We start from the raw sequence: 27,907 nt of genomic DNA, 5'->3' as shown, positions 1-27,907 counted from the left end.
TGTCTCTAGCTGCATATGTATCAGAAGATGGCCAAGAAGTGGGAGTGGGTGGGTGGGGGAGTGGGTGAGGGAGCAGGTGGGGGGACTTTTGGGATAGCATTGGAAATGTAAATGAAATAAATACCTAATTTTTTTAAAAGTGAGTTTTATCTGCAGCAAAATGAGAACCAAAAAAATCCCTGTTCATAGAGTATCTATGAGGATTAAAAGGGATATTTTTGCAAAGTGATTATGCCCATATCTAATTAAACGGTCTGTAGCAGGTGGATCTACCTCTAAGAATCTGTTCATTCTGGAGATTACTGCAAAGATACACCGTTTACAAGTCTATTATAGTACAGTCAAGTGCTGGAATTCTGTTACAGTTCACAGCTGACACAAGCTGAGTTGAGTGGACATAGTACAGGATGTATAACTTCATCACATCCAGTAAATTGCTTCAGACACAGGCCAGTTTCTTTGTCAACAAGAATCACAGTCGAAGGTATCCCAATATCTAATGACAACTTTTCATTGTTTGTGAGTGAAGCCACAGACTGACAGAGATGTTTTTGTATATACCAGCGCATTGGGGTCTTTCTTGTAGTTTTCCTTTCACCAGACTGGAGCTTATTGACAGATAACTTACAGTAATTGGGATAAGTTCTGATTACATGAGAACATTTTTTTCATGACACAGAACTTTCTTCCACATGTTATTCTAGACAAGACGAATTTCCACCACCGTTATCTACAAACTGTCCAAGTCTGTACCTTTGTTAGAGTCATCTCATGGTTGTTTGTGATCTAATGATCTACTGATAGTTATTCATGCTTACTAGACTCAGCTAGTATTTTTATTAAGAATGACCTTTATGCACCCCACTATTTGGGTCTTAATGAAGAACATAGGCTTTTTTTTATTATTGTTGTTATTGCTGTATCTTGTTTCTGCAAATGTGATATGACTGTAGAACAAGATTAAAATTGAGATATTAATTCTGACTTAACCCATACATATACATTCTATACTAGAATGTCTCAGTCCAATAGGACTTCCTGAATTGGTGGGAATGTTCTAGATGTATAGTGGTTAGTGCAGTAGCCATCAGCTATATGTCATGGTTGAAAATGGAGCTATAAATAAAACTAAGGAATGAAATCTGTAATATTAGTGAACTTACACTTAATCACTTAATCACATGTGACTAACAACTGTACTACAGAGCACAGCTCCATTTCTCAAGAGAGATGGATGTGGTCTTTATGATTTCAGGAGTGTAGTAGGGCTTCAGCCTACTGAGTTTAGAAATGAGAAGCTTAAGGACAAGTCTGTATAATGCAAAAACTTAAACAAAGGCTAAGAAACAGGGAAACATGTTATCTATGAAGAAGACAGAAGGCAGCAGATGGTTATCCAATGCCAACTGGTCAACACTGAGAGAGTGTACAACCAAGTAACATTATACAGACTAAACAAATTATATTTATATGTTAGGGCTCTCTCCTCTCTCTTTCCTCTCTCTCTCTCTCTCTCTCCCTCTCCCTCTCCCTCTCCCTCTCTCTCTCTCTCTCTCTCTCTCTCTCTCTCTCTCTCTCTCTGTGTGTGTGTGTGTGTGTGTGTGTGTGTGTGTTACTTAAGAATAACAATTGAAAAAGAAGGAGCCCATAAATTTTATAGAGAGCAAGGAGCTACAGTGGACATACTAAAGAGAGGAAAAGAAGTGAGAAATGGTTCAATTATAGTTTCAAAAATAAAAAAAATTAAGCAAATAAAGGTAAAATACATAGGGCAGAAATCGAGGGAAATGAGAAACTTTTAAAAATATTTAAGGGTGGGGGGAGGGTATGGTACTTTCAGGATAGCATTTGAAATGTAAATGAAGAAAATATCTAATAAAATTGTTTTTGAAAAAATAAATTTAAAAAATTTTGAGAAAAAAATTAAAATATTTCCTATTCTATTTCACAAGATTTATATAAGTATTGTACCTACATTAATCATCTCATTATTTGCAGTGGGATTATGGAGTATTATTGAATTTTTATAGTTTTATAAATAAATAACTCCACAGAGTTATAGCCTGTACTATGCAAGCTATCCTTTGTAATTTTCAGTAGCAATAATATGAGAATCTAAAGAGAATTCAGAGTCAATTCTTGAGTAAATTAAAGAAACTCACCTGAGTTCCCGACACATCTGGGAGACTAGTAACAGAAGAAAGTTGAAACAGAAGAGATGGACAATGTTAGACTGAGTTTGGAAAGAATTGAAGCCTCTGAGGGCAGGTCCAATGTTCGAAGGAATAGGAATATTCTAGAAAGACAGCAGTTAAATAGGCTACAACCAGTGCATTTTCTCTGGCCAGAGATCTCCAGAGGCTGGAGGGCAAAGATAGTCCAGGGATGTGCCTCCTCTGGCACAGAGCCAGACAGTGAATAGAAGAATAGAAGGAATAGGTATAAAGAATGAAAATAATGTGTATGTTTGGTGGGAGGCAGTGGAGAAGCATGGAGATAATTTATGCTACCAAAAAAAAAAGAAAAGTATCCTAAACCAGGTAGCAAACACATGGTCTACTCTGTTCATAGCAGCTTTATTTATAATAGCCAGCACCTGGAAAGAATCCAGATATCCTTTAACAGAGGAATGGATACAGAAAACGTGGTACATTTACACAATGGAGTACTACTCAGCTATTAAAAACAATGACTTCATGAACTTTGTAGGCAAATGGATGGAACTAGAAAATGTCATCCTGAGTGAGGTAACACAATCACAAAAGAACACACATGGTATTCACTCAGTGATAAGTGGATATTAGCCCATAAGCTTGGAATACCCAAGATACAATTCACAGACCTCATGAATCTCAAGAATGAAGACCAAAGTGTGGGTGCTTCGGTTCTTCTTAGAAGGGGAAACAAAATACTCACAGGAGGAAATATAGAGACAAAATGTGGAGCAGAGACTGAATTAAATGCCATCCAGAGACTGCCTCACCTGGGGAATCCATCCCATATTCAGTCACCAAACCCAAACAATATTGAGGATGGCAAGAAGTGCATGCTGAAAGGAGCCTGATATAGCTATCTCCTGACAGGCTCTGCCAGTGCCTGACAAATACAGAGGCGGATGCTAGCAGCCAACCATTGGACTGAGCATGGGGTCCCCAATGGAGGAGTTAGAGAAAGGACTGAAGGAGCTGAAGGTGTTTGCAACCCCATAGGAAGAACAACAATATCAACCAACCAGACCCACCTCCAGAACTCCCAGGGACTAAACCACCAAGCAAGGAGTACACATGGAGAGACCGATGGCTCCAAACTGCATATGTAGCAAAGAATAACCCTGTCAGGTATCAGTGGGAGTAGAGAGGCCCTTGGTCCTATGAAGGTTCAATGCCCCAGTGTAGGGGAATTCGAGGGCAGGGAGGTGGGAGTGGGTTGGTGGGTGTTGGAACACCCCCATAGAATCAGGGAGAGGTGGGATGGGATAGGGGTTTTCTGGTGGAGCGGGGCGGGGGGGGGGGGGGGGGGCTGGAAAGGTGATAAGTTTTGAAGTGTAAATATAAAAAATCCAATTTTAAAACATAATTTCTCATAGTTCTGGGGTTGAGGAGCCTGGAGCTCTAGGAGCCTGGTGTTCTAGGTGCCTGGAGGTTGAGGTATGTGAGGGCCTTCTGCCTACCATTAACATCTTGCCATCCTTCCGCATCCCCACATGGATGCTGGAGAGCCAACCTCAGATCGTCATGACTACATACCAAACACTCTACTGACTGAGCCATCTCCCCAGCCCTAAAGATGATGCTTTTAATTCCTGTGTTTTCAGATTTTCTTAAACAATACAACTCTTGTTGTATAGAACCTGTAACAGTGTTCCTGTTATTGTTCTGTCTGAGGCGCTACATGACCTAGGAGGCGTGTACTAAGTTCCTGTCCATTGGTCACTTGCTAGCTCTTTACGTAGCCTCAGTTTCATTGAGGACCCATTGGGTAGTGACTAGGTGCCTGGAGCTTGATGACTTAGTGCCATCAAAACAGGATGAGTCAATAAAAATGGTCTTTTAAAAAAAATATTCCACCGAGAAACTCTCAGGTCCTGGAGAATGGCCTGACTTCCTATTGATTATTTTACTGCTTCAATTATTTCCTCAATCATGGTTGGTTAATTTAGATCCCCACCAACCCTCTTTTTCCATTGTCTAGTATATTTGGTTCCTGTTAAATATGAATCTTCAGCGGCACTTCCATTACTAAATTGACAGTTGCCTAATGCTTTATTGGCATCTGTAGGAATGAAGCATATTTCTTAGGAACCATGTAGGCGGTAGCCCTTTTTTTTTTTTCCTGAGCCATGTAAGCATAGCCAGTGTTTTGTGTTCCTGTAATCCTAATATTAAAAACAGCAATCCATCTGTTTCATTGTTTTATTCTTTCCTAATAGAAGAAAATTTCCCCCTACTGTCTTACTGATCTACAGTCATCCAACCCTGATGGGCTCTTGTAAATGGAATTAACTCCAGTGATGTGATGGCTTTTCATATTAGTTATCATTTCAGTAAATCCATTCACTCTCCCTGACTTGCTTTTTAACCTCCAGCTGTTCCCCAATTATTAGCTCTTGGATGGCTGCTTCAGCAACATTACTGTAGTACTTGCTTGTCGTAGATATTAATAATAATAAGCAGTTTATAAATGTGCAGAGTGTTAAACACACATAAGGATTATTGTTGATAAGCCTAATTGTAATCAGAGTTTTCCACTGGGTGAGTTAGGATTCTTGTGGTTGCAAAGAATAGAAATCAACTCAGCAAGGCAAAGAGGCACTGCGGGGTTGTGTCAGCACATATCGAGAGGAGTTCTTGGACAAGTTTTAGGAATAAAGAGACAACTCAACCTGGAAGTCAGTCTGGAGGTTCCTCAGAAAATTGAACATAATACTACCAGAAGATCCAGCAATTCCTCTCCTGGGCATATACCCAGAAGAAGTTCCAACTGGTAATAAAAACACATGCTCCATTATGTTCATAGTAACCTTATTTATAATAGCCAGAAGCTGGAAAGAACCCAGATGTCCCTCAACAGAAGAATGGATACAGAAAATGTGGTACATTTATACAATGGAGTACTACTCAGCTATTAAAAACAATGAATTTATGAAATTCTTGGACAAATGGATGTATCTGGAGGATATCATCCTTAGTGAGGTAACCCAATCACAAAAGAAGACATTAGATATGCACTCACTGGTAAGTGGATATTAGCCCAGAAACATAGAACACCCAAGTTACAATGTGCAAAACAAGAAAATCAACAAGAGGGAAGACCAATAGTTGGATACTTCGTTCCTCCTTAGAATAGGAAACAACAAAATACCCATGAAAGGAGTTACAGAGACAAAGTTTAGAGCTAAGACGAAAGGATGGACTATCCAGAGACTACCCCACCTGGGGATCCATCCCATAATCAGCCACCAAACCCAGACACTATTGCATATGCCAGCAAGATTTTGATGAAGGGACCCTGGTATAACTGTCTCATATGAGGCTATTTGCCAGTGCCTGGCAAATACAGAAGTAGATGCTCACAGTCATCATAAGATGGAACACAGGACCCGCGATGGAGAAGCTAGAGAAAGCACTCAAGGAGCTGAAGGGGTCTGCAACCCTATAGGTAGAACAACAATATGAACTAGCCAGTAACTCCCCTCCCCCAGAGCTCGTGTCTCTAGCTGCATATGTAGCAGAAGATGGCCTAGTTGGCCATCACTGGGAAGAGAGGCCTCTTGGTATTGCAAACTTTATATGCCCCAGTACAGGGGAATGCCAGGGCCAAGAAGCGGGAGTGGGTAGGTAGGGGAGCAGGGCGGGGGGAGGGTATAGAGAACTTTTGGGATAGCATTTGAAATTTGAAATGTATATAAAGAAAATAATGTATATAAAGAAAGGAAAGGAAAGGAAAGGAAAGGAAAGGAAAGGAAAGGAAAGGAAAGGAAAGGAAAGGAAAGGAAAGGAAAGAAAAGAAAAAAGGCAACTGAGTCTCGGGATAAATTAGAACTGTGAACTGGAAAATCAGAAAGAATCTGAAGAAGCCAAGGGGTGCTGTTTAGTAGTATAACATGTCCCTAAGAGCAAGAGGCACCAGGGTCTGTCCATCTCAGTATTACAATAGCAATGACCAACCATCTGATGTCTTTCTTTCTGATGGTTTGTCCTCTGGCTACTTCCTTCTTACTTTTATTTGTTTATTTGTTTGTTTAACATTTATTTGTTTTTTCAGTACTAGGAATTATACCCGACCCCTCATTTCTGGTAGGCAAGAGCTTTCTGCCTTAATTCTTCCAACTTGATTTCTTGCTTCTCCTTTCATTCACAGAGAAGCTAATAGTTTCCACTCTCTTCAACATTTCATAGGTATAGCTAGACCCAAAAGAACCCTTTCCTGTGTTCTTTTAGTTTCCTAATTTTCTACTTCCAAATATGTCCTGGCCATTCCTATCCCAATTCCAGAATACTGGAATTCACATTGATGTCAATACAACTAATTTGAGTACCACTCCTGCTAGTCATCTACCTCCAGTGGCCAAACACCAACCTTCTCATATTTAATGAGACTGACATCCGAGAAGATCTGTTTTGAAGTAGCCAAAATAATGATTAGCATTTCTGGCTAGGGCTTACCATATTGAATCCTCAAATAAAGAAATATGTGTTTGTGCACATTGTATACATTTGTCAAGTAGGTGAAGTAAATCCTGCTGTTATGGTTGTCAAACCAGTCTTTAAGTGCACCTTGATCTTAATTAGGCTCTGTGGTAGGCACTTGAATATATGCACTTCAGACTTTTAAATCGTTTTCTTTTCACATCATATATTGTGAAGTGGCTTCTTCTGTAATTCCCTTTTAATAGACAAGAAATGAGAGATCCAAGAGTCTGAAATAAAATAGTCAAAGTCACACAGTAAGAAATGTATTAGATAAAGAAGACCATAACTTTAGTTCTCTCTAGCCACATAACCTTTGTCTTCACTAATGTGGTATTTGAGCTGTGTTGTCTGGCTTGGCTTCCTCAGCCTGTTCTGTTGGATCTCTGAAGGATAGAAAAAGGAGCATTCCCCTACACACGTTAGCAATGTCATATACAGGTGAAAGGGTAAGGTATGACAGCCACAGTATCACATGGTAGATATCATAAATAAAACAGCTGGAGAAGAGGCTCTTTCAACTGAAAGATCAGAAGATCTTTCTGATTTTCCAGTTCACAGTTCTAATTTATCCTGAGACTCAGTTGCCTCTTTTTTTTCCTTTTCTTTTTTTATTAGATATTTTCTTTATATACATTTCAAATTTCAAATGCTATCCAGAAAGTTTCCTCACTGAGCAACCTTGGGAAGTTTCCTTTCCACATGCCTGGAAAATACAGAACAAATAGTCACTACCTTATAGTGACTCTATGGTGGAAAAGTTGATATATGTTGAAGTCCTGAAAGCATACTCAGGAAAAAAAAAAACCCAAGGGCCCTTCAACAGTAAGGGCTATTGCTACAAAATGCTATATATGTAAAGGACACAGGATAGGTACTTACATATCCAATGCTGCTAGATATGGAACAAGCATTGGCCACTTAAAGAAGAATTCTGAAGAAAGGCCCTTCTCCTACTATCACAGTTGCTAAGTGTGTGTTGTGCACAATACTTTTGGTGCACTATTAACTACAAATGCAAAGGCAAGCATTATGACAATATGTGGAATGTTCTAGATTCTAATTCCACAAGACAAATGGAACCTAGGAAAATGGTTGTAAGGAAATACCTAACAATGGTTAAATCCATGAAAATTCTAGGGTTGTATCAAGAGACAGCAAACTATGTTCTCTGCCAAGCCCTTTTGAAACGCTTTATTCCAGCAGCTTTTATCATGCCCTGTGCCCCAAAGCCTCTCTCCTGATTTTCACACACTCCCCAATAGCACACACTACAAAACAGACCATTGTCCTTCTCTTCCAAGATGACACTGCTGGCTCTTCATATATCTTAATGAAGAATTGTTCAGTTTTCTAGCATATTCTTCAGCTAGATTTAGCCTGAGAAGGTATAAAGCCAAAGTACCAATGCATATTAAAAATTGACTTTTTCCTGGTGGCAGCTTGTCGTTTTTCAATTTGGCATCTTTCCTTGTTCTTTTCTCTACCATGTAAATCTGTGTGCGACTTGATTCATAGGGGATTTTCTTGTGAGGTGCCTTTCTTCAAGCATATGGATAAAATTTCCAGGTTTAACTGAATGAAGGCTGTTTAGAGTCTTGCTCTGTTTACAGTCTAAAGCAGATCACTTCTGTTCTTGGCCTCAGGCCTAGATGCCCAGGAAATTAATGGTGCCTCTTGGCCTGTGACAGCCTGTTTACATCCTGGAGTTGGTCCCTGGTTTTTACTGGCTTTGGGTGCCCGATCTTCCTTAGACTTGCTGCCAATTCTATCTGGCATTCCTCAGGGCCACCCTCCTCTGACCAGCCCATCCATAGTCTCTGAAGTCATAATGGCTTGTTTTGTATACTTTCCCGTGATTGATGGCATGGAATAATGCATCATGTACACTTGACTTAAGCTAAAAAGAATGAAATGCACAGTGTAGTACATTGTATATGTGTGTGTGTGTGTGTGTGTGTGTGTGTGTGTGTGTGTGTGTGAAGGCCAGAGGAAGATGTCAATCATTTTTTGAGGCACTATCTCTTACCTAGCCCAGAGCTCACTGATTCAGCTAGGCTTATCTAGCCAGATTGTTTAAGGGATGGTCAGGCTCTTCTTCTCCCATGGGGAGAAGGCTAGCACAAACACCTGGGTTGATGTAGGTGCTAGGGATCCAATCACCACTATCATATTTTAATCTCAAGGGCTTTATCCACTGAGCCATCTCCCTAGTCCTTTCTATTCACTTTTTAAAAATGACTAAGTATATTTGTAACCAGTACTATGCATACTGTTCTTATTTTTTTACAGGTAGAGAAACGGAGGCACATCAGAGTTAAAAAAAATCTTGTCATATATCTGCTGACTGGCAGAGGCAGAAAAGGAGGAAGTCAGCCATGCAAAGACAGGACCTGCTCTCTTGACTTCCTTGCTCTGCTGCTTAGCCTTACTTACAAGTTGCCCACACCAACCTTTTGTTTGAGTCAATGAGTTATATAAAAAACCCTTTACACACAGGGAGAGCTACCTAAATGTTCTGGCTGTTATTATTAGCATGTTTAATGAAAGGCAAAGGCTAAGGACATAGAAGTAATAGAAGTGCATATCATGCCTGGGATTTGTCAAAGACTGCAGTAAGGTGTTGTTTTGTTTTTTTTGTTTTGTTTTGTTTTCGGTTGTTGTTTTTTTTTTTTTTTTTTTTTTTTTTTTTTTTTGTTTTTTTTTTTTTTTTTTTTTTTTTTTTTAACTAAATGACCATGGGAAAAGAGGTTGGTAAAATATTGATTGATTGAAAACTAATAGTCTGTTATGCTCCTGAATTTCTCCAAGCCTTCAGTATTCTATTGTATATTAATGCCCTTAAAAGTGGAAATACCATCCAGGGTTTTCTCACCTATCCCCCACTATTTTCTATTAGAATACCAAGCAAGAAAAGCTACCAGTACAGACTAGGATACTTCCATAGACTGTTTTTGGTTGGTTGATTGGATGATTGGTTGGTTGGATGGGTGGGTGGGTGGTGCTTGGTTGGTTGATTGGTTTGCCAGGCTAGTCCTCTCTGGTATCTGGGAACTTGGGTTGCAGGAGAGGTCCCATGACTCTCTAGCCAAGTGCTCATGATGCTAAAACAGCTTAGACACGAAATGTCTCCCATGCTAAATTCCTGCTTTCCTTCCAGGAGGCTGAATGTTGGATCATCCCAAGTAGACAGTAAGACTAGCCCCAAACACAGTCTTTGGCTATTCGGTTTCTAATGAACATGTCTAGAAGACATTTCTTTTGCATTATCACAAATCACTATTGGAATCATTCTGCTTGATTCTCCTGGCAAAAGACTCTTGAAGACTGGCGCCTCATCTAGTCCAGATGCCACACCATGTGTTTTTCTACTTTCTGATTTGATTTTGTTTTGTCTTGTTGGAATAAGTCTTATCTATGAGTTTAAAACTTTGCAGAAACCTGTGAATCAACCTCGGAAATTATCAAGTCTTTGGGTGTTCCTCAGGGGCTTGTCACATCCAAGAAGTCCTCCTCACCAGTGCCTTTGAGAATCTCATGCAACTTTGAGATTTTATACTATTTTACTGTGTGAAACAATGTTTACCTCTGTTTGGTCCTTTGGGTAGAATCAGACGCCACTGTACACCGCTGCTCTGATCATTTTGTCAAAGATGTTAGTTCATTTACTAGCAACCAAAACCAACTGTAGTAACTTTATTGTCCTGTAGGAACAGTGGGATGGAAAGGAGAAAGACAGAACTAACATCCTCAAAGTATAAGAATCTTTACATCCTTCCATCCTTAGACTTAACTCTTTATTCCAAATTGAAAGCACCTAATTTTATATATACATAATTAATTGTATAAAATGTATTAAAATAATATATTTGTAACCCATTCGTGTATATATAATCAGGAAATTTCACTGAAGAGACTACATGCCTCTTTGAGTCTCATAACTGCTTCAGTAAGTAGGATTTCCTTGAGTTCATTTGATAGCATATACAGCTGTATCAGGGCCTCCTGAGAGTAAATAGACTGCTGTGGTGCATGAAAAAAACAAGCAGAGATGGTAATTAGTCCCAGCATGTGCTGCTCCAAGCACCTTTCTTGGTACTTCCCATCCACATTTTTCTTGGTGGACTTGTCTTCCTTTTTTGTAGTTCTCTAATGCCAAGAGTTTTACTTGCATATCCTCTACCCTTGCTGAAATGTTTTGCCTCCTGTGAGCTAGGTTTCTTCTTTTGACTCCTTATTGAATGTCTAGACCAGCCAACTCTGTTTTCCATTTACCTAGTTTTTAGGACCCCTGTTTACCAATTTCCTGATAATGGGTCTTGAACCACACGCTTTGACACCTTGCCTAGCTAACTGGTTGGGCAGATAATCTTCGGTGTCTCATTACTGATGCACAGGCTGCCTCTTGCCTCCTATGGTTGTTTGGTTCTTCTTCTTCTTCTTCTTCTTCTTCTTCTTCTTCTTCTTCTTCTTCTTCTTCTTCTTCTTCTACTACTTCTACTTTGTTTTCTTTGACCTTTCCATTTAAACCCAGGTTTTGTTCTAGCTTCTGTTCCATCATATCCTTGACATGTTCCTGATCTTTGGATTTTCACCAAATATCTCTGTGGATATGCCTGGAAACTTAACACTTGATTTAATTATATACCTAACACATAATGAATGAAATACTAAAGCTCAGTCATTGTCCTTAACAACAGTGATACAAGAAAGAACAAAACAAAGCCGGTAGGTAGTCCCAAAGACTTTACTGTCATATTTGACTGTGAAACATGATGTTATGTTATTTTGGATCTCATATTAGTAAACTGATTATTCATTTGTTCTTATGAAATTCCCTGAGGAGAGGAAAAGTGCTGAGTGACCTGCAGTAAATAAAGATTAACAAGTCACATAAAAGTCCAAAATGTTTTCCCTTTCTACAGTCTAGTAACCTTGGCCTCACCTATAAGGTGAGACTAGTAACAACTAACTCTCTTGGGGTTAAGACTGCCTCTGACAGTGCTAATAAAATACCCAACACTAGGCCATGCATAGCCTAGTCACACCAGTAAATAGTAGCCATAGTTCTCACCTAAGTCATCCAGTGTTTATGATTCCATTTTCCAGGAACTTTGGCAACACTGGGAGATCCCAGTAATGTACTTTCAGCCTTCTCCCATAATGTCCAAGCTAAGCAGGATGGGATGAGATGGAATAATGGATCTGTGAGTCACAAAGTCAACAATGCAGTAAAGACTCGCCAGGCTTCCTCTGCACAGGGACATGGATTTTCACACCCATTTGGGGCTTTAATGTTTATGTTCAATGTTTCCTTCATTTCCTAGCAGTCATAGATAGAAAATAGTGTTCAGAAAGAAGGAATTTCCTTGTCATGGCCACTTACTGTCCTGTGTGTCAGGTGGCAGATACATGTACGTTCCCAACTTTACAACATCCCTCAAAGAGTTTCTTATTCCTACTTACAGATTAAAAAGCAGAGACCTCAAGTTGACCAAAGTTGCATAACTAATCAAAGAAGATCTAGAGCTGTTGTCCTTTATAGCAAATGTTCCTTAGTAAGTCAAAGACTAGCTTATTCTGTCCACATTTCCGCTCCTACACAAACCACACTTAGACAGCCAAGGAGTCTCCAGTGAAGAAATACATTCACAGCAGTCTTGGCTGTTCCATTGTCCTAATACTTTTTAAGGCTGGGTCTTAGATGAATCAGTAGAAGTGCTTATCATAAAATTTAAAGAGGCCTTCCAGAGTTCATGCAGGTGCACACCCACAATATTGCTCATTCTAATCCCAGTCCTGTTCCTCCTGCCAAATCCCCTAGAGGCAATTACACATGGTGTCTATCACCATGGTAACCAGGACACGCCTGGGACTGGCTAGAGACAGTTTGACACTCTTACCCTTTTGAGTCCATGTTGCTATTTCTGGACACCTCCTGCCCTGAAACTCTTTCCCCTTCTCCAGAAGTACATTTTATAACCATTTTCATAATACAACTGCATAGGCAGCGAGAAAAGTGGCCAGCAAGTGATCCATTTGCTGACTACCTTCTGTTGTAAGTAGCTAAGTTGCTGAAGATTGTGAGACCATGATTTAGTGGGAAATTTTATGCTCTGAGTAATGAGTGTGTCTGACTCTGACACAAGATGCAAGGAATTTCTCTAGCCCTTGTTGAGTCTCAAGTCAACCCTCCTTATCATACAGAAGAGTAAACAGATTTTAACAGAGAAAATGAGTGTGTGTATAACCTCACTTAGCTACTTCATGCAGTATTGGGAGTAGAAAGTTCATTTCTGCACTTAGCACCTTTCCATGCTAAGTCAGGGAAATGGAGTCTACCATACACGGACTTCTCTTGATTCTATTATAACCCTAATCAATACTTGTTTAGAAAGGCAGGCAGCGTACTCACTGTCTGTGCTCAATTTGACTCTCTTTCTGAAAAGCATGTTTTTATTGTCCTGCTTTGGGCTAATCATGATAAAATACCTGAAGTAGCTAATCTATAAAAAGAAATGGGCTATTAAGCTTACATGAGAGGTTCAAATCAAAGATCAGATGAGCCAATGGCTATTCTGTAATGATGACGGCATCATCGGATCAGTACATCAAAACAACTGGTCATATCACAAGCCAAAAAGCACAGAAAGAGAATTGAGCCAGGATCCCCTCTGGGTGCATACTGCCAGTGACCAAGAGCCCAACCCATTATATATTTACCTATTCCCTACCTCCCAAAGGGTCAACCACATTCTAAGAGAACAAGCCTGTAACATGGATCTATAGAATGTTGACCCAAACAAATACTTCCCATGTAGTAGAGTATGAACACTATTTCATGAACCACCTACTTTAAACTTATCTATCATATCAACCCAAATTATAGAGTTTTAAACTATTTCTTAGTTCTCCTGAGTTGAGAAGTAGTTCTGTCTCTTGAGTTTGAGAACAACTACTACTGTAGGTTTGAGGATATTCATATCCATGATTTCTTATTTAGTTTATGGCCTGGGCTTTTCTTTCCACTGAGGTGTTAAGTCTATGTGTCCATCATCATCTTATATTCCTAGGTCTCTGTCAAATTCAACAGGAAATGAAAACCATTACATTTCTCATCTAGCTGTGATTTGACCAGAATATGCATGGGAGAAAGAAATTTTTAAAATAAGAGACATTGTTTTCCCCTTGTCGGTCATGATAGTGTTACGGCAGAAGCCTCCTTGTGTACTGTTGGTATATTATCAATAAAAGTTTCTTGTCAAACATGATGAAACACTCTTTAGATCTTCATTTTCAGTGAAGGGCAAAATATTCTCAAATATACATAAGTATTTTCTTCCAGCACTTTTGTAGGAGTTTGGGTTTGTGCTTCCAGGATAAATTAGATACCAGCACACAATTGTCCTGTATTAGTTGCCAAGGTATAAAGTTTAGAAGATTTTAACTTTTGAAATTATGAATTTCTACTCTTTGTCTTAAAGTTTAAATATTTTCAGAGTTGCACTATTTATATGCTGTATGTCAGTATCTTCACTAATTGATATCATTAATAACACCCTGAGACTGGCCCTAATTCTCAGGATAAATAAGATTAATGCCATGTAGCAGGGACCCAAAGAGGTTCTTTGTACTCTTTCTACTGTGTTCTACAGTATTGCCTGTAGTTCCAAAGAGAGTCCTAACCAGAACCCAGATGGAAACCCCAATCTTGGACTTTGAACTTCTAAAATACAAGAAAATGATGTTTACTACATAAGCCACCCAATTTATGGCACAGTATGATAACATAACTGTTATCACATGAATCATAGTGCAGAAGTTGGTATATGTAAGCTGCTTGTCTTAATTGACTACAGCACATCATAGTTGAATGCCAATTTTCTAATATTCCTCCCATTGAGAGGTAGGGTCTGAAAACCTCCTAGCATCTGGGAATGCTTACTGACTGATATAATTTGTAATATATGATGGGTGTGATAAGTGATCTAGTGTCTGGGACTAAGCCCAGAAATAACACAAATGCTAAGCTTCTAACTCTTTTGAACATTTGCAGTGAGTTTGAGATTATTATATTGCTATAAGGTCCTAGAGAGAGGCACCATGTGAGGAAAGACAGAAAAGTCAAGGAGCACTAACCTCCAGACACATAAATGAAGTAGATCTTCAGATGAACCATCCAACCTAGCCCTTCACCAAATACCTAACCCATAAGTGCATAAGCAAAGCTAAATAAATGCTTTGAGCTATGAATATAGACTCAAGAACTGCAACAAGAGACTGTTTCTAGATTCCTCTCTTCTGAAACTTATTTTAGGCCCAGTTTTGTTTACTCCTAATGAAGTTTGTTTCCATGGTTCTATAAAAGCAGCTATATAGAGACCATTGAATTATATAATTCTTTGGTAATTAAATATTAAATATGTAAATAACTATCTAGCTAAAGTCACATAGCTACCACTGCACAGCATCTATAAATTTAACTAACTGCCAATTGAAAGTATTCAGAAAAACCACTGTACATTTGCTAAACATGTACAGACTTTTTTCTGTATTCCTAAACAGAACCGAACAACCACGATTTGCATAATATCTACATACACTGGGTATTATGAGAAAACTAAAGATAGTTTTAAAGACATGGACAGATGTATGCAGCTTATATGCAAATAGTATACCAATTTTTAATGAGATACTTTGACATCTGTGGATTTTGGTATCCATGAGGAGTCCTGAAAACCAGTCCCCTGTGATCGTTGAGAGATACCTGCATGTGATTAAGAATAAGTAATGAGGGCCCGAGACATAAGTGAAAGCAAGGGCAGCTTCTCCAGCGAGTGCATTATCTTCAATAGGCCACCTTGCTTAGGATCAAGAGAGCGCCAGGCCCTGGACTGCTCAGCTGTGAGAACTGGTTTCCTTATCTATAGAAGCAGGTCCTATTCACCTTTGCCATTGATGGCTTTATGAGTATGCGAACTCAGCTTTTGTACTATGTATTTATAAGTGTGTATTCATGTTTCTTCCAATGTATTAGAAACCTATTCCGTGGTGCTCCTGCCCATGGGACAAATGAAATATCTAAGTCTTTGCTGCACCCTGTACTTTTCTTGTCTCCTCCAGCCCTCGGTAAATATTTGTTGAATTAATGAATGAACAAATGAGTATGTGTTAGTCACTGCAGTTACAAAGACAAATGAGATATGATCCCTACCCTTGAGGAGCTCACAGTCTATTGAACACAAGCAGCAAATTAAATACTGGTCATGCCTCCTGGCTAGTTCATTCTTTTATTGGGAAACACCATTTCATCTATGTCTAGCTGCTATTCATACCAACACCCAAATGAAATAAGATATGTGAAAATGTACCTCGGAGAAGCCTAGAAAGGGAGTGGGGGCTTTCCATTTATCCTGCAGAGATGGCCTCTCTATGGGGACTATCTGGGAAGGCAATAGGGAGAAATGTCCCCCACCAGGGCTGCAAGGACCCGAGTCCAATGACTCGGAATCACCCTCAGGGACCTATCAGAAAAAGCAAGAGCAAAACCAGTGGCACGCCATTCCATCAAACTGTGCCTGCCCTGGCTACGGAAACAGCCGAGTGGGGCCACTGTGTGAGCACAGCTCCCCAAGCTGCGGAAAAGGTTTGAGATAGACACTGGGCCGTTGCTTAGGTTTGTAAAAAGAGAGGTGAGATAATTTAAATCAACCTGAATGTATAATTGTGACCCCTGAGAGCTAGGCATGAAGCGGAGATACTTGATAAAGAAATGCTTGATAATGGGCAGCCAAGCTGACTTAGGAGCAAGAGCAGATTAATCTGGTAAGCTGGTATTCTACAGCTCAATGCAGTGACTATAATTCAGAGACACCCACTCTATCGTGTACGGAGATCCATAAGAAAGGAGCTCAGATATACCATGATTAGGAAATAGAAATGCTAATAACCTTGGTTTAATCAGGATCTTTCACTCACATGAATTAAAGATTATAGCATATTCCATGAATATGTGCACGTACATGTCTGTCAGATTTTTCTTTTTCAAATATTTAAGGAGTTGGAAATGTTTCCTACCTGGATTTCTTTATTAGAAACTGTAAACATATGTTGAATTATTACAAAATAGTCCATAAATATGTATAGCTAAAATAATTAATTGAACAAGAGCAAAGTGTAGAAAACCCGGATTTTTTAAGCAACCATCTTCATCCATGTTCTTAAAAGAAGTAGCTCTTTTTCTTTAACAAATATATTTCCCTGCCCTGAGAGACCTTGCAGGCATGGCTGCTGTGTGACATGTGTGTCAGTAGGTGTCAGAGAAGAGGGAGGCTATGTCTAAGCTCAGTGTTCTGACCTGTGGACATCTGAATGATTAGTAGCCAAATGCTAACTGAGAAACAGAATCTAGCCTGAGACTATCACCAGTCCTGCATTGACACCCAGACCCGGACCGGCTCCAAGGGTGGGGACCCAGCCTAAGACCCCTGCATGGGGCCACATGGACAGCCCAGCTGTAGAATAAGCCCAAGGTAACTGCCAGTCCAGGACCATGAGGTCTGATGAAGGAACTAGCCTGAGATGACCATCTGTCCTGTTCCACACTGGCCTGGGGTGGGGGAAGGGAGAGACCATGCCTGCAATAACCCTGCCCAGTACCATGATGAACAATTGGGGCATAGTGTTCCTGAGACCACTCCTGAGATGACCCCAGACACTCAGAGGTCCTGGGTGCCAGTAAGAGGAGCAAGTCCATGACGGAGAAATGAAAGAGAAAGAGAAAGAGAGCCATGTAGGCACAATGAAGTGAGGCAGAACTCGAGGGTAGTGAGGATCAGCCTGATGTAAGTACTCAATGATGTCACCTGGGACCATGGTGGGTTCCTGGCCTGTGCTGCCACAGGAGGCCACTTCTGAGGCCATGGACATGTAGCAGCACCAGGGTTCTGTACCACCCAAGGCCAAGCAGACATCACTGGGGTGGGCTGCCGCTGAGGAAATGTTGCTATCTGAGTGCTGTGCAGAACTGGCTCCACCCTTCACCTGGGCATCAAGGGAGAGCTTGCCCTGGAGTCCTGAGAGTAGGAGAGCTGACCCTGCTCCTAGCTAACTGTAGTAATTAGGAGAATGCTCTGCAAATCATCCAAAAAGCACCATAGAGCTGGCACTCACTGCAGGAGTTTTAGGTAAGATGGCCTGAAATTATGCACATGGGAGAGCCATCCGTGATATTTAGGTCCCATGCAGTGACATGGACAAAGGAGAATGCCTACCCCCTCTCTGTCCCACCCCTGCCACTTATGGCAGGCAGGAAAGCTGGACCCAAGGTCATCAGAGCAGGAGAGCTGGCCCTGCCCCTCACCTGCTGCAACACTTGGAAGAGGGGAATCTGCACCTCACTTGGGCAGCATGATAGAGCTTGCCCTGGATGTGGGGGTTACTGATGAGCTGACCACAAATGTGTGAGCATGAGAGAGCTATTCCTGCTTCTTGTCTGCTATGTGGTGTTGCAGACAATGGAGCGATATCCCATTTCCTTCCCAGCTGTGGCAGGAGAGAGACCTGGCCCTGGGGTGATGTGAGTGGGAGAACTGGCCATGTCCTTCACTTGCTTCAGCACTGGGGAGAATGAGTCCTGCACTTCAACTGGGCATCAGGGTAGAACCTATCAGGGTTGCTAGGGCTTGTGGATGAGCCAGCCCTGAGGGCATGAGAGTGGGAGAGCTGGCTCTGCCCCTTTCTGACTGCATCAGTGGATGGGCCAGCCAGAGCAGGGCAGGAGAGCTGGTTCTGATGGTGTGTGTGCAGGAAAGCTGGTGTGGTGACCAGCTTAGATGCCTCTCAGGACCAGATGTGGGTATTTGATTTGACCCAACCAAACATCTACCCCAAAATCATAGATGAACTGCTGGAGCATGTAATGGGGCTGGTCCTACAGATTCAAAGCAACAGGGTCTCCATGACATAAGATATCTGAGATGAGACCCCATGAGGTTCCAGTACTGTTATGTAGTGGAAGCCAGAGGTCTCAACCAGACCAATGACTCATTGCAATGAACATTTGCATGAAAAGAAGTATGGATTAAGTGTGAAGGTATATAGTGGGACACACTAGGACACACTACAGCTTCCACAAGTTTTTTTTTTTTCTGTTCTGGGGGAGTTGCATGGGTGCAGGTTGGGTACAAGGGGAGGGAGAGGAGAGTGTGATTGGGTGCATGCCATGAAATTCACAAAGAACCAATACAAAAATAAAAGCAGGTTTCAAATTTGTACATCTTTGCCCCCGTTCTTTATACTTCAGAACTTTTAAGTTAGACAAAGGGATAATGATACCTTTGTTTAATCTCATAGGTGAATGGCTTCTGGGTCTTTCCATTATTCTAACAAAAGTATATATCCATGTCACCTTTATTCTAACAAAAGTATATATCCATGTCAATATTTTTATATGAATCAACATGCAGTGTTGACTAAAATCCTGTGGGAAAGATTTCTTTCTGTGTTGAATACAGCAAGGGAACTGTGTCTGAGCATTGTTGCACAAGGGTGCTACTCTTGCCTGGTCAAGTAGTGGACTCTGCTACAGCTCAAATAGATTGAGCTCTGGGGGTAGAAGTCACTCTGATTGAAAAGTAGAATCTGATGGAATACTTAACCAGCAGTCTGTTTGCTGCCTTTGTTCACCATACTCTGAGTTCTTGCACGTAGAGACTCCTTGGGAAAACATCAAAATTTCTCTCCTGCTGGAAGCTTGAAAGTTTATCAGTATTAGCATCTAAAAAAGAAAAGACAATCTTTATTAAAACATAGTTTCTCCTTCAAAGAGTAGTTCATGGCAGTCAACATTAGACTCCAAAAGAACCAAATTTATTATGTCAGTAGTTACACAAAATTATAAATATCAAAAGTTTTTAAAGTTAGCCAAAAGCTGTCAGTGTGATCCATTACAAGTTTGAGCACTGTCTTCTGATACTGGAAAAAGAGATCCACTTTCAGAGAAACAACATGAAAGACACCAGCATGAAGTCTCACATCCACAGCATGTGACAGACTACAGTAGGAGGACTATAACAAATCAGAGGCCATCCTGGGCTAGAATGAGATGCTGCCTTTAAAACAAACAAAAAAAAATAGAAGAACAACATTAAACAAAAATATAACTTGATTATTAATTTTCCTTTCTGTCCTTTGAAGTTTTGCTGTCTTTCTTTGACCTGTGGGTTAACTGCCGTTGCTCTTGGCTGTTATAAATATATTCCTGTGTCATGGGCTATCTTATTTTAGTACACTTAAAAACTCTAGAATTTCATGGCCCTCAATTCTTGTCCTTACGAGAGGTGCTGTGTTAAGTGAATTAAAGTTGGAAGTGACTGCAAAGATAAATACAGTTAAAAAGAGACATGCCTGTTTCCAAGACATCTGCATCAATCAATGCCTTGGGATACAAAGCACATACAACAGAGAGGTGCACAGAAGCAGGGATGCTGCATGACATAGATTACTACTGGTTCCAAGAGAGATCTGCCTAGTTCCACAGTCTTCTCCCCTAATCAGCAGTGCCAAATATTTCAACAGGAGTTAGCATGGATAGAATCCTTGAAGCATGGGCCCTTCTTTCTCCTTCAGTTCAGGAAAAAAAGATTCTATGATAATATCATAGACCCCCCCCAAAAATATTAGAAGGGTCATATGCTTTATGCTCCTGACTTCAGGTTAAACCAACTGCCACCTATCCATAGAATAGTGATATGCCTGCTTATAACTCTTCGAGCAAAAGAGACTGTTTGGCTTTCTTTGATAACCCGGCTTGATGTTTAATTACCTTCCAGAAGGGAGTTTTTTGTTATGAGTTCAGAGCTGATCAGAGCTGGTTCTAGTATCTATGCTGTCACTCTGACCATGGAACATTTAGTAATCTACAGCTCTGGCTAAATCTTATCCAACTGCTTTGGAGTATTGGAATAAGCAACACGCTTCTTACTGGCATGGGGTTATTTCATGGAGTAAAGAGAAAACAGAAAAGACCCTTGAAAGATGTCATTTCTCTGTTCCTCTGTTAGCTGACATCCACCTATTGCAGTACAAGAGTTCTTCAGCATTAGTGTGTAGGTAGAGAGTCCAAAGTGTGGTCATTTCCTGAGGTAGTAGACAGCATGGTGTAACTGGAAAAAGAAAATTGGCAGACACTTCAAAGGGAAGCTGGCTTGCCATCAGAATAGCAAGATAAAAGGAGAAAACGTTTAGTGTGTCACTCTAGACTGTGGGAGTTAGTAGTTACTGCTTATGCCAGATACCATTTGACATCACTGGGGCACAGGACCAAAAAGCTTTGTAGCCAATCCCCTGAATGATAAGGAAAGATGATTCCTTTCATTTGTCATTACTAAGGAAGCTGGGAGACATGTTGTTGACAGAGACCTACATAGATCCCTGCATACAGATGACAGGGAGCAGAAGCCTGGTTTTGTGGGTACCAGATGTACCCCAGTAGCTTTGCACAGAAAGTAAGGCACTTTGAGACAAGAGTTGTTTGCTGTGCCGATGTCTATGAAAGGCCTCTTGGTTATTAGTGACTGTACCTTTACCATAGTGAGGACACTTCTGACCCAAGACTTTGCTATGAAATATGCCTTAAAGACTTGGGGACTTGAAAAGGGCTCTGTGAGCTGAAAAAGCTACTCAAGGTTCTCATACTCTGCTATAAATAAGTTTAGTCCTTCCTGGCTATCAAAAAGCTGGGAGCTATCTTGCGTTTTTTTGGTTGTTTTTTTTTTTTAAAGCAACCAAAACATAAAGGATGTGTAGCCTCTGCTGAGGTTAGCACTGAGGTCTAAGGTGAAGGATGACAAATGCGGACTGTGTCCTCAGATTACTCACATGCAGAGCTGATATTCAGCAACTATTTGTTGAATAAAACATGAAGGGAGATATTTTGAAGGATCAGTTGTTATATGGCATAAGTTCTGGCAGTTTGTGCTGTGATTCTCTCTGTGGGTGACATGATGGGATAGACAGAGCCTTGGAGAAGATATAATGTTTGGGCTACCTCTTTATTTTTTGAGGTTATGATATAATTACATCATTTCTTCTTCCCTTCCCTCCCTTCAAACTGTCAGATATACTCCTTGCTGTCTTCTAAATTCATGGCTGTGTGTATGTGGTGTGTGTGTGTGTGTGTGTGTGTGTATCATAACCTGCTATATAACCTATAAACTGGTCAGTCTGCATAATGTTTCTTGTACATATGCCCATTTGGTGTTGAATAAACAGTTGGTGTACTCTTCCACTGAGAAAATGATTTCTCTCACTCTTAGCATTCCTTAGTTGCCTGGGCTACATCTGAAAGGGGGAGTTATTGATTTGCAAAGCAAGCACTTACAATTTGAACATATACCATAAACACACACCCGTCATAACTTCATAGGCATGGTACATGGGCTGGGCTGTTAGGTTCAAACCTACAGTATGATGCAAGGCAACACCAGTAGTCAGATAAAAGGCAGGGGAAAGATGAAACACAGAACTGGTGATACTTTAGTGTCTCTTCAAGTCCTGGTGATAAGTGCTTTCTTCATTATAAATCAAGCCCCACTCTCTTCAACATTCACTTCTTTGAACTTTCCTAAAAAAATAGAATCATCCTCTTGGCCTATAATATCGTTCATCTTCTAAAACATAATGTGTGAAATGATTTTTCAGCATGGGAATATTCAGTGTCAACACAAGGCATTTATGTGTGTACACTCTCTTTCAGAAGTGATACTCTTGGGAACCACAAAACATAAAGGTGTATGAGTTTAGTGTCATTGCCTATACAGGGAGTTGTGGGAATTCTTGTGTGCAGATGAAAAGAAACACAAGATCCATGGATCTTCAATGAGAGAGCATGGCCAACTTCCATTGCACCTTTGCCAATTTGTCTTGTCACATCAAAAATTTCAACTGTACTCAGAGACACAGTGACTCTGAAACTCAGAAGCTCTGGGGACAAACTGCCTCTTATACTCTCTCTCTCTAAGAAACAAGTGATTAGCACAGAAAGAGGGGGCCAAGCGAATGTTAATCAGCTCAGGGGAGCACTCCATACAGTAACTATCTGAGAGGCTATGCTTTGTAGTTACGTTTCCTTTTGCTTTTCAGGCCCCTAACTAATACTAGAAGGCAAATACCACATACTCTCTTAGAACAAAATGCCTCTGTTCTCCTTCTTGGAGACAGAATACAAAAGAGTCACACTAACACATGAGGTATATAAAGGCATAGAGGGTGTTCCAAGGGAATTACAAGAGACCCCTGACTTCCTTTATAAAGGGCAGGATTAAGAGCTGAGAAACTGAAGTTTTGTAACTGAGCCTCAACCAGCAATGCATTCCAGGGATGGCAGTAAGATTCAAGAACTGACTTGTTTGCCGTGGCTGAAGAGTCATGTTGTGATGATAATAATTATGAGAATAAAGAATAGATAAAAGTACGAGGGGCTAAAATATTGAAACATTACCAGTAAGTTCTTATGGCCTTACAGAGATAGACCTTGTGGCAGGGGACCTAGATATTTGAAGACTTTACAACCTCTGTACATGCATGTGCATGTATGCATGCACACACACACACACACACACACACACACACACACACACACGCCATCATACCAAAGCACCATCCTACCTGTGCAGCCATCATGCTGAGAAAACCAGGGAAGAGCAGAAGGACTACTTTGGTGTTATGAATACAAAAATGGAGGGCGGCTGTGCATCCTCTTCCGGGAAATGAGTCAAATCGATGAAAGATGTTAAATCACCACAGCACATGTTAATCTCAGCCCCGAAGAGACGATGGTCACTTCTAGTTTTAATGAATGATTTCATGCTCATCCCCACTCATAGGAATGAAGAGGAATTTCAGGTTTCTATTTTATTTTTGGTTGCACACCCATTACATAATCATTATCCTGTGTTGCCCCTAACCATGTACATGTCTGTATATCTCCCACCCACTTCTTAGTTTGGTGATCACAGACATAGGAAGTGTTGTCTTGCCTCACTGTTGTAATACATTTAATTCAGGGCTGGTTTTCTGCTTTCTAGGCTGTATGAGGTTTTTGAGTCAGCAATGGAATTACTTGCCTGGTTGTTGTTGTTGTTGTTGTTCTTTTAATAAGATCCCTTTTATTTTGATATATGGCCTCATTACTTATCTTTCTGAATATTTGTGTTTGGAGCAAAGATTTTTGGAATACAAAGAAGGTACACTCTAGCCTTGTGCTAAATGTTTTTCCAAGTATATTCTCCTCTTTTTTGACATGTATGTATGTATATCCTTTTTTTTTTTCCTGAGAAACTATTCTAGCCCATGTTGCAGTCTGTTGGGTAACTCACATTTCAGTAATGCCCAAGGTGACTTCCTGAATTCCCTGGAACTCTTAAGTTGTGGTCTTTGTGGTTGACATTGACATAAAAAGTTTTTGCTAATTGGTAGCCTTGGGAGAATGGCAAGGGGCCAAGTTCATGAATCCCTTGCTGTGGAATTTTGCCTGAGCATTTTCCTAAATAGTACATCTGTGAAGAAAGATGGGTCTTGGCCCAAAGACCAATCTCCCCATATCTCACGTACACTTCACGTGCTTACTACTGTGAGTACCCAATGTGGCTGTATCTAGTCTTACATGCGACTTTATTCCCCAAGTATTGGAATGTACGTATTTGAGGCCTGGAGCTGAGAATATTTGTTCCATTCTTTAAAGAATTTCTCATTGGTGACATTTCTGTTAGAGGACTATTCCCAGTGAGCTTAGTGTGGCAAAACTATAGAAACTTTGATACTAAGGCAGGAGGATACAGAAATTGAGACAAACCTGAACTGCATATCAAGATATTATCTCAAAAATATCAATATAAGTCAGTAGCAGAGCACAGATTTAGCATGCACAAGCCCTTGATTTTATCCCCAACAACACAACACAATACACACAGAGCAGGGGGGTGGGGGTGGGGGAGAGGTAGAGGCAGAGGCAGAAAGGAGAGGGACAGGGGAGAGGGAAGAGGGGGAAGGGCAAGAGGAGGGAGTGGGGGGGAAGGGAAAGGGTGAGGGAGGAATCTTGCATGGTTGAACCATGTTAACTTTCATCCATGCAAGAGGACAGCACATTGTTCTAGATTCCAGACTAGATTCACAGAAAAGGCAGTAACTGTCTAGAACTGGAAATATATCCAGTTTCTGTGTGTGGTTCTGGTTACATGAAATGTGATATATGTGTATAGTGTACACAGATCCCAATTTGCCATATCCAACAATGTGGACAAATGTAAACAGAGAGTTAAATGAGAAGGTGCATGTGTGCAAGACAATCAATATGGTCAACATGAATTTCACTAACTGGCAACATTTTGATTAGCCTTAATCAGATAGAGATGCGTACATAGATGATTAATGTATGTTTGAGCAGGTAAATGGTAATGAAAGTATAGCACAGTGGTTGTGGCAGTTGGGATGGGGAAAGGGCCGAAGAGTGACACTCTCGGCCTTCAGTCTCACAGTTTATAGTTCTACTTCTACATTCAGTGGCTATATGGAAATTTGGTTTAGTGTAATTTTTATTGATTATTTTATTTATTTACATTTCAAATGTTATCCCCTTTCCAGTTTTTTCTCCACAAGCCTCCCTCCCCCTGCCTCTATGAGGGTGCTTCCCCACCACCTACCTACTCCTGCCTCAGCAGCCTAGTATTCCCCTATCTTGGGTCATCAAGCCTCCACAGGACCAAGGGATTCCCCTCCCAGTGATACCAGATAAGACAGTCCTCTGCTACATATCCAGCTGGAGCCATGGGTACTCTGTACTCTTTGGTTGGTTGGTTTATTTTAATTTTTAATAGTAATATTAATCTGAATAATGATATTTTAGCAATTGTACCCTTAAAGGTTTTAATTTATTCTAGTAATTAAGTTATATTTATAGCATTATTTTAATAACTTCTTTTGTATGACATTTTATAATAAGATTTTTTTTTACATAAACCTCAGCATTCTTGCTAAGTGTAGCCATTCACTGTCCCTGATCAATTCCCATGGTGGCCTTAGACCATGTATCCATATTAGAACAAGGACTACAGTTTTCTCCTATGCACTCATGTGACTCTGGCTACTAATTTGTTTTTTTGGTTTTTTTGGATCTTTGTTTTTCAAAAATTCTTTAACTTTATTTCTCACAACACATCAAAGTGCGCTCCCAAGAGAGCTCAGGTGACAGGAAAAGATTAGAGTGTGGCAATAACTCAGTTAACTCAGTTAACCGAGAACAATAGCAGAAAGATGTGCTGAGGAAGCAGACAGAGGCCGGGATGGTGAGCAACACACCACAGGGTGCTGAAAAGCAGGAACAGGAATGTTCTTACTTTTATCCTAAAGGTAAGAGTGAGTTTCTGTAGAACCCCCCCCCGAAAAGAAAGGAAACATAGCTATGTCCATCACCTTGTCTGTTCCAGAGATGAAGAGAACATAATACGCTGTCATCATACAAAAATCTTATTAAGAGTGTTCAGTGTATATTAATTTTCTGTTACATTGTAATTTGACTAATTGTTACATATATGCATATATTATATTATATATAATATATATTGTATATTATATACACTATATATCATATATAATATTAGGTTATATATAATCAATATAAAAAGTTATAAATGGAGGGAGCTATGTCTCCATTCAGTCTATGTATCAAAGACTCAATGTATTTTGATACATCAGACAAAGCTTAAAAGATACCCCTTGCATTTGCAACTTTGGGAGCTGGAGACCTGTAGGTGCTCTCAGAGGTTACTTTGAGCTCCACCACTCTCTTTAGCATATCTCGTCCATGAGCCTAGTCTGCTCCCCTCTCAGGGAAAGGCTGGTCCCAGGAATGCTGAAGACTGCTCAAGACCTTTAGGGGCCTAGATAGGACAAACTTACTGTAGGTCCTCATTAATTCACTGTCGTTCTGGCTAGATTTACAATAATTTGAAAAAAAGCTGAAGTTGACTGAAAGAAGGGAACCTCAGATAAGAAAATGTCTCCACAAGATCCAGTTTATAGGAAAGCCTGTAAGGCATTTTTATAATCCTGAGGGAATGCCAAACCCATGTGTGGGTGGAGACATCCCTGGGCTGGTGATCCCGAGATCAATAACAAAGCAGGCTGACCATGCCAGTAAGAAGCACCCTTCCATGGCCACTGTATCAGCTTCTGCCTCCAGGTTCTCCCTCTATTTGAATTCCTGTCCTGACTTCATTCAGTGATGCATAGTGCTGTGGAAGAGTAAGATTGTGGGAGGGACTAACTGGGAAGGGGTCAGTGAGTTGGATGTAAAGTGAGTAAGTAAAAAATAAAACAAAATGAAATAAAATCAAAAGACCATGCTCCAGAAAAAAAAAATCCTAACTCAGTTTAAAATTCTGGGCAATCTATTCATGAATTCCCTGCGTAATTTCCTTCTTTGAGGCAACCTGCCTCAGCAGATCTCTGGACTAGCAATACATCTCCCGGGATCAGTCATGTGTATGTTCATAGGCCAGTACACCGTCATTTTCTGGAAGGGACCAAAATAGCGGTTTTCTGGTTGTTTTCTTCTTTGATTTGCTTCACTGTAAATGTGACACAAAACTGGCTAGATTAGACTAATTATATCTAAGATTTTGTTTCCTGCTGCTAAGTGGCATTGTGTAGAAGGCATCTCTCCACCCCCAAAGAATGGAACATTTAACCACAATAACCATTTCAGCATGAGATGAGGCATCTTGCTGACTTTTATGGAGAGTGATTTATAGGTCATTTTGTACCCCATTTCCATAAATTATCTGTTGAGCCAGGGAAACCTACACAGGTCCTGCAGAATTAAACTGCAAGATACTCAAGATAGACCCAAAGATGCTGGAAAGTAAGAGTTCCTTAGCCACGGAGCCAGAGCAAGGAAGACAGGAGGGTGATAGCACTCAAGTACCTATGCAGATTCAGATGTAGACACCTTTAAGTTCATCAGCAATAAGCATCCCCAAACACATTTGAAATCGTTCTCTTTCCCCCTTAGTATTTTCACCATATTGGAATTCTGAAATAAAACCAGTCACTCAGCTATCCAAGTGCGCACACACATGCTCTCTCTCTCTCTCTCTCTCTCTCTCTCTCTCTCTCTCTCTCTCTCTCTCTCACACACACACACACACACACACACACAC

At 40.4% G+C, this 27,907-nt stretch overlaps 1 protein-coding gene and 1 non-coding gene across 5 annotated transcripts in view; both read left to right on the top strand.

Moving 5' to 3' along the window:
* The window catches only part of Samd12 (sterile alpha motif domain containing 12), a 439,438-nt gene that overhangs the window by 267,180 nt on the left and 144,351 nt on the right, over positions 1 to 27,907 (top strand). The window lies entirely within an intron of this gene.
* Positions 16,949 to 17,080, top strand: LOC115029474. Its single transcript, XR_003835049.1, has one exon. It is a non-coding gene; the product is annotated as a small nucleolar RNA SNORA17 (small nucleolar RNA).

This window comes from Mus caroli, chromosome 15 (genome assembly GCF_900094665.2).
Source record: "Mus caroli chromosome 15, CAROLI_EIJ_v1.1, whole genome shotgun sequence".
NCBI classification, from domain to species: Eukaryota; Metazoa; Chordata; class Mammalia; order Rodentia; family Muridae; genus Mus; species Mus caroli.
This window is presented reverse-complemented; position numbering and strand designations above follow the sequence as displayed.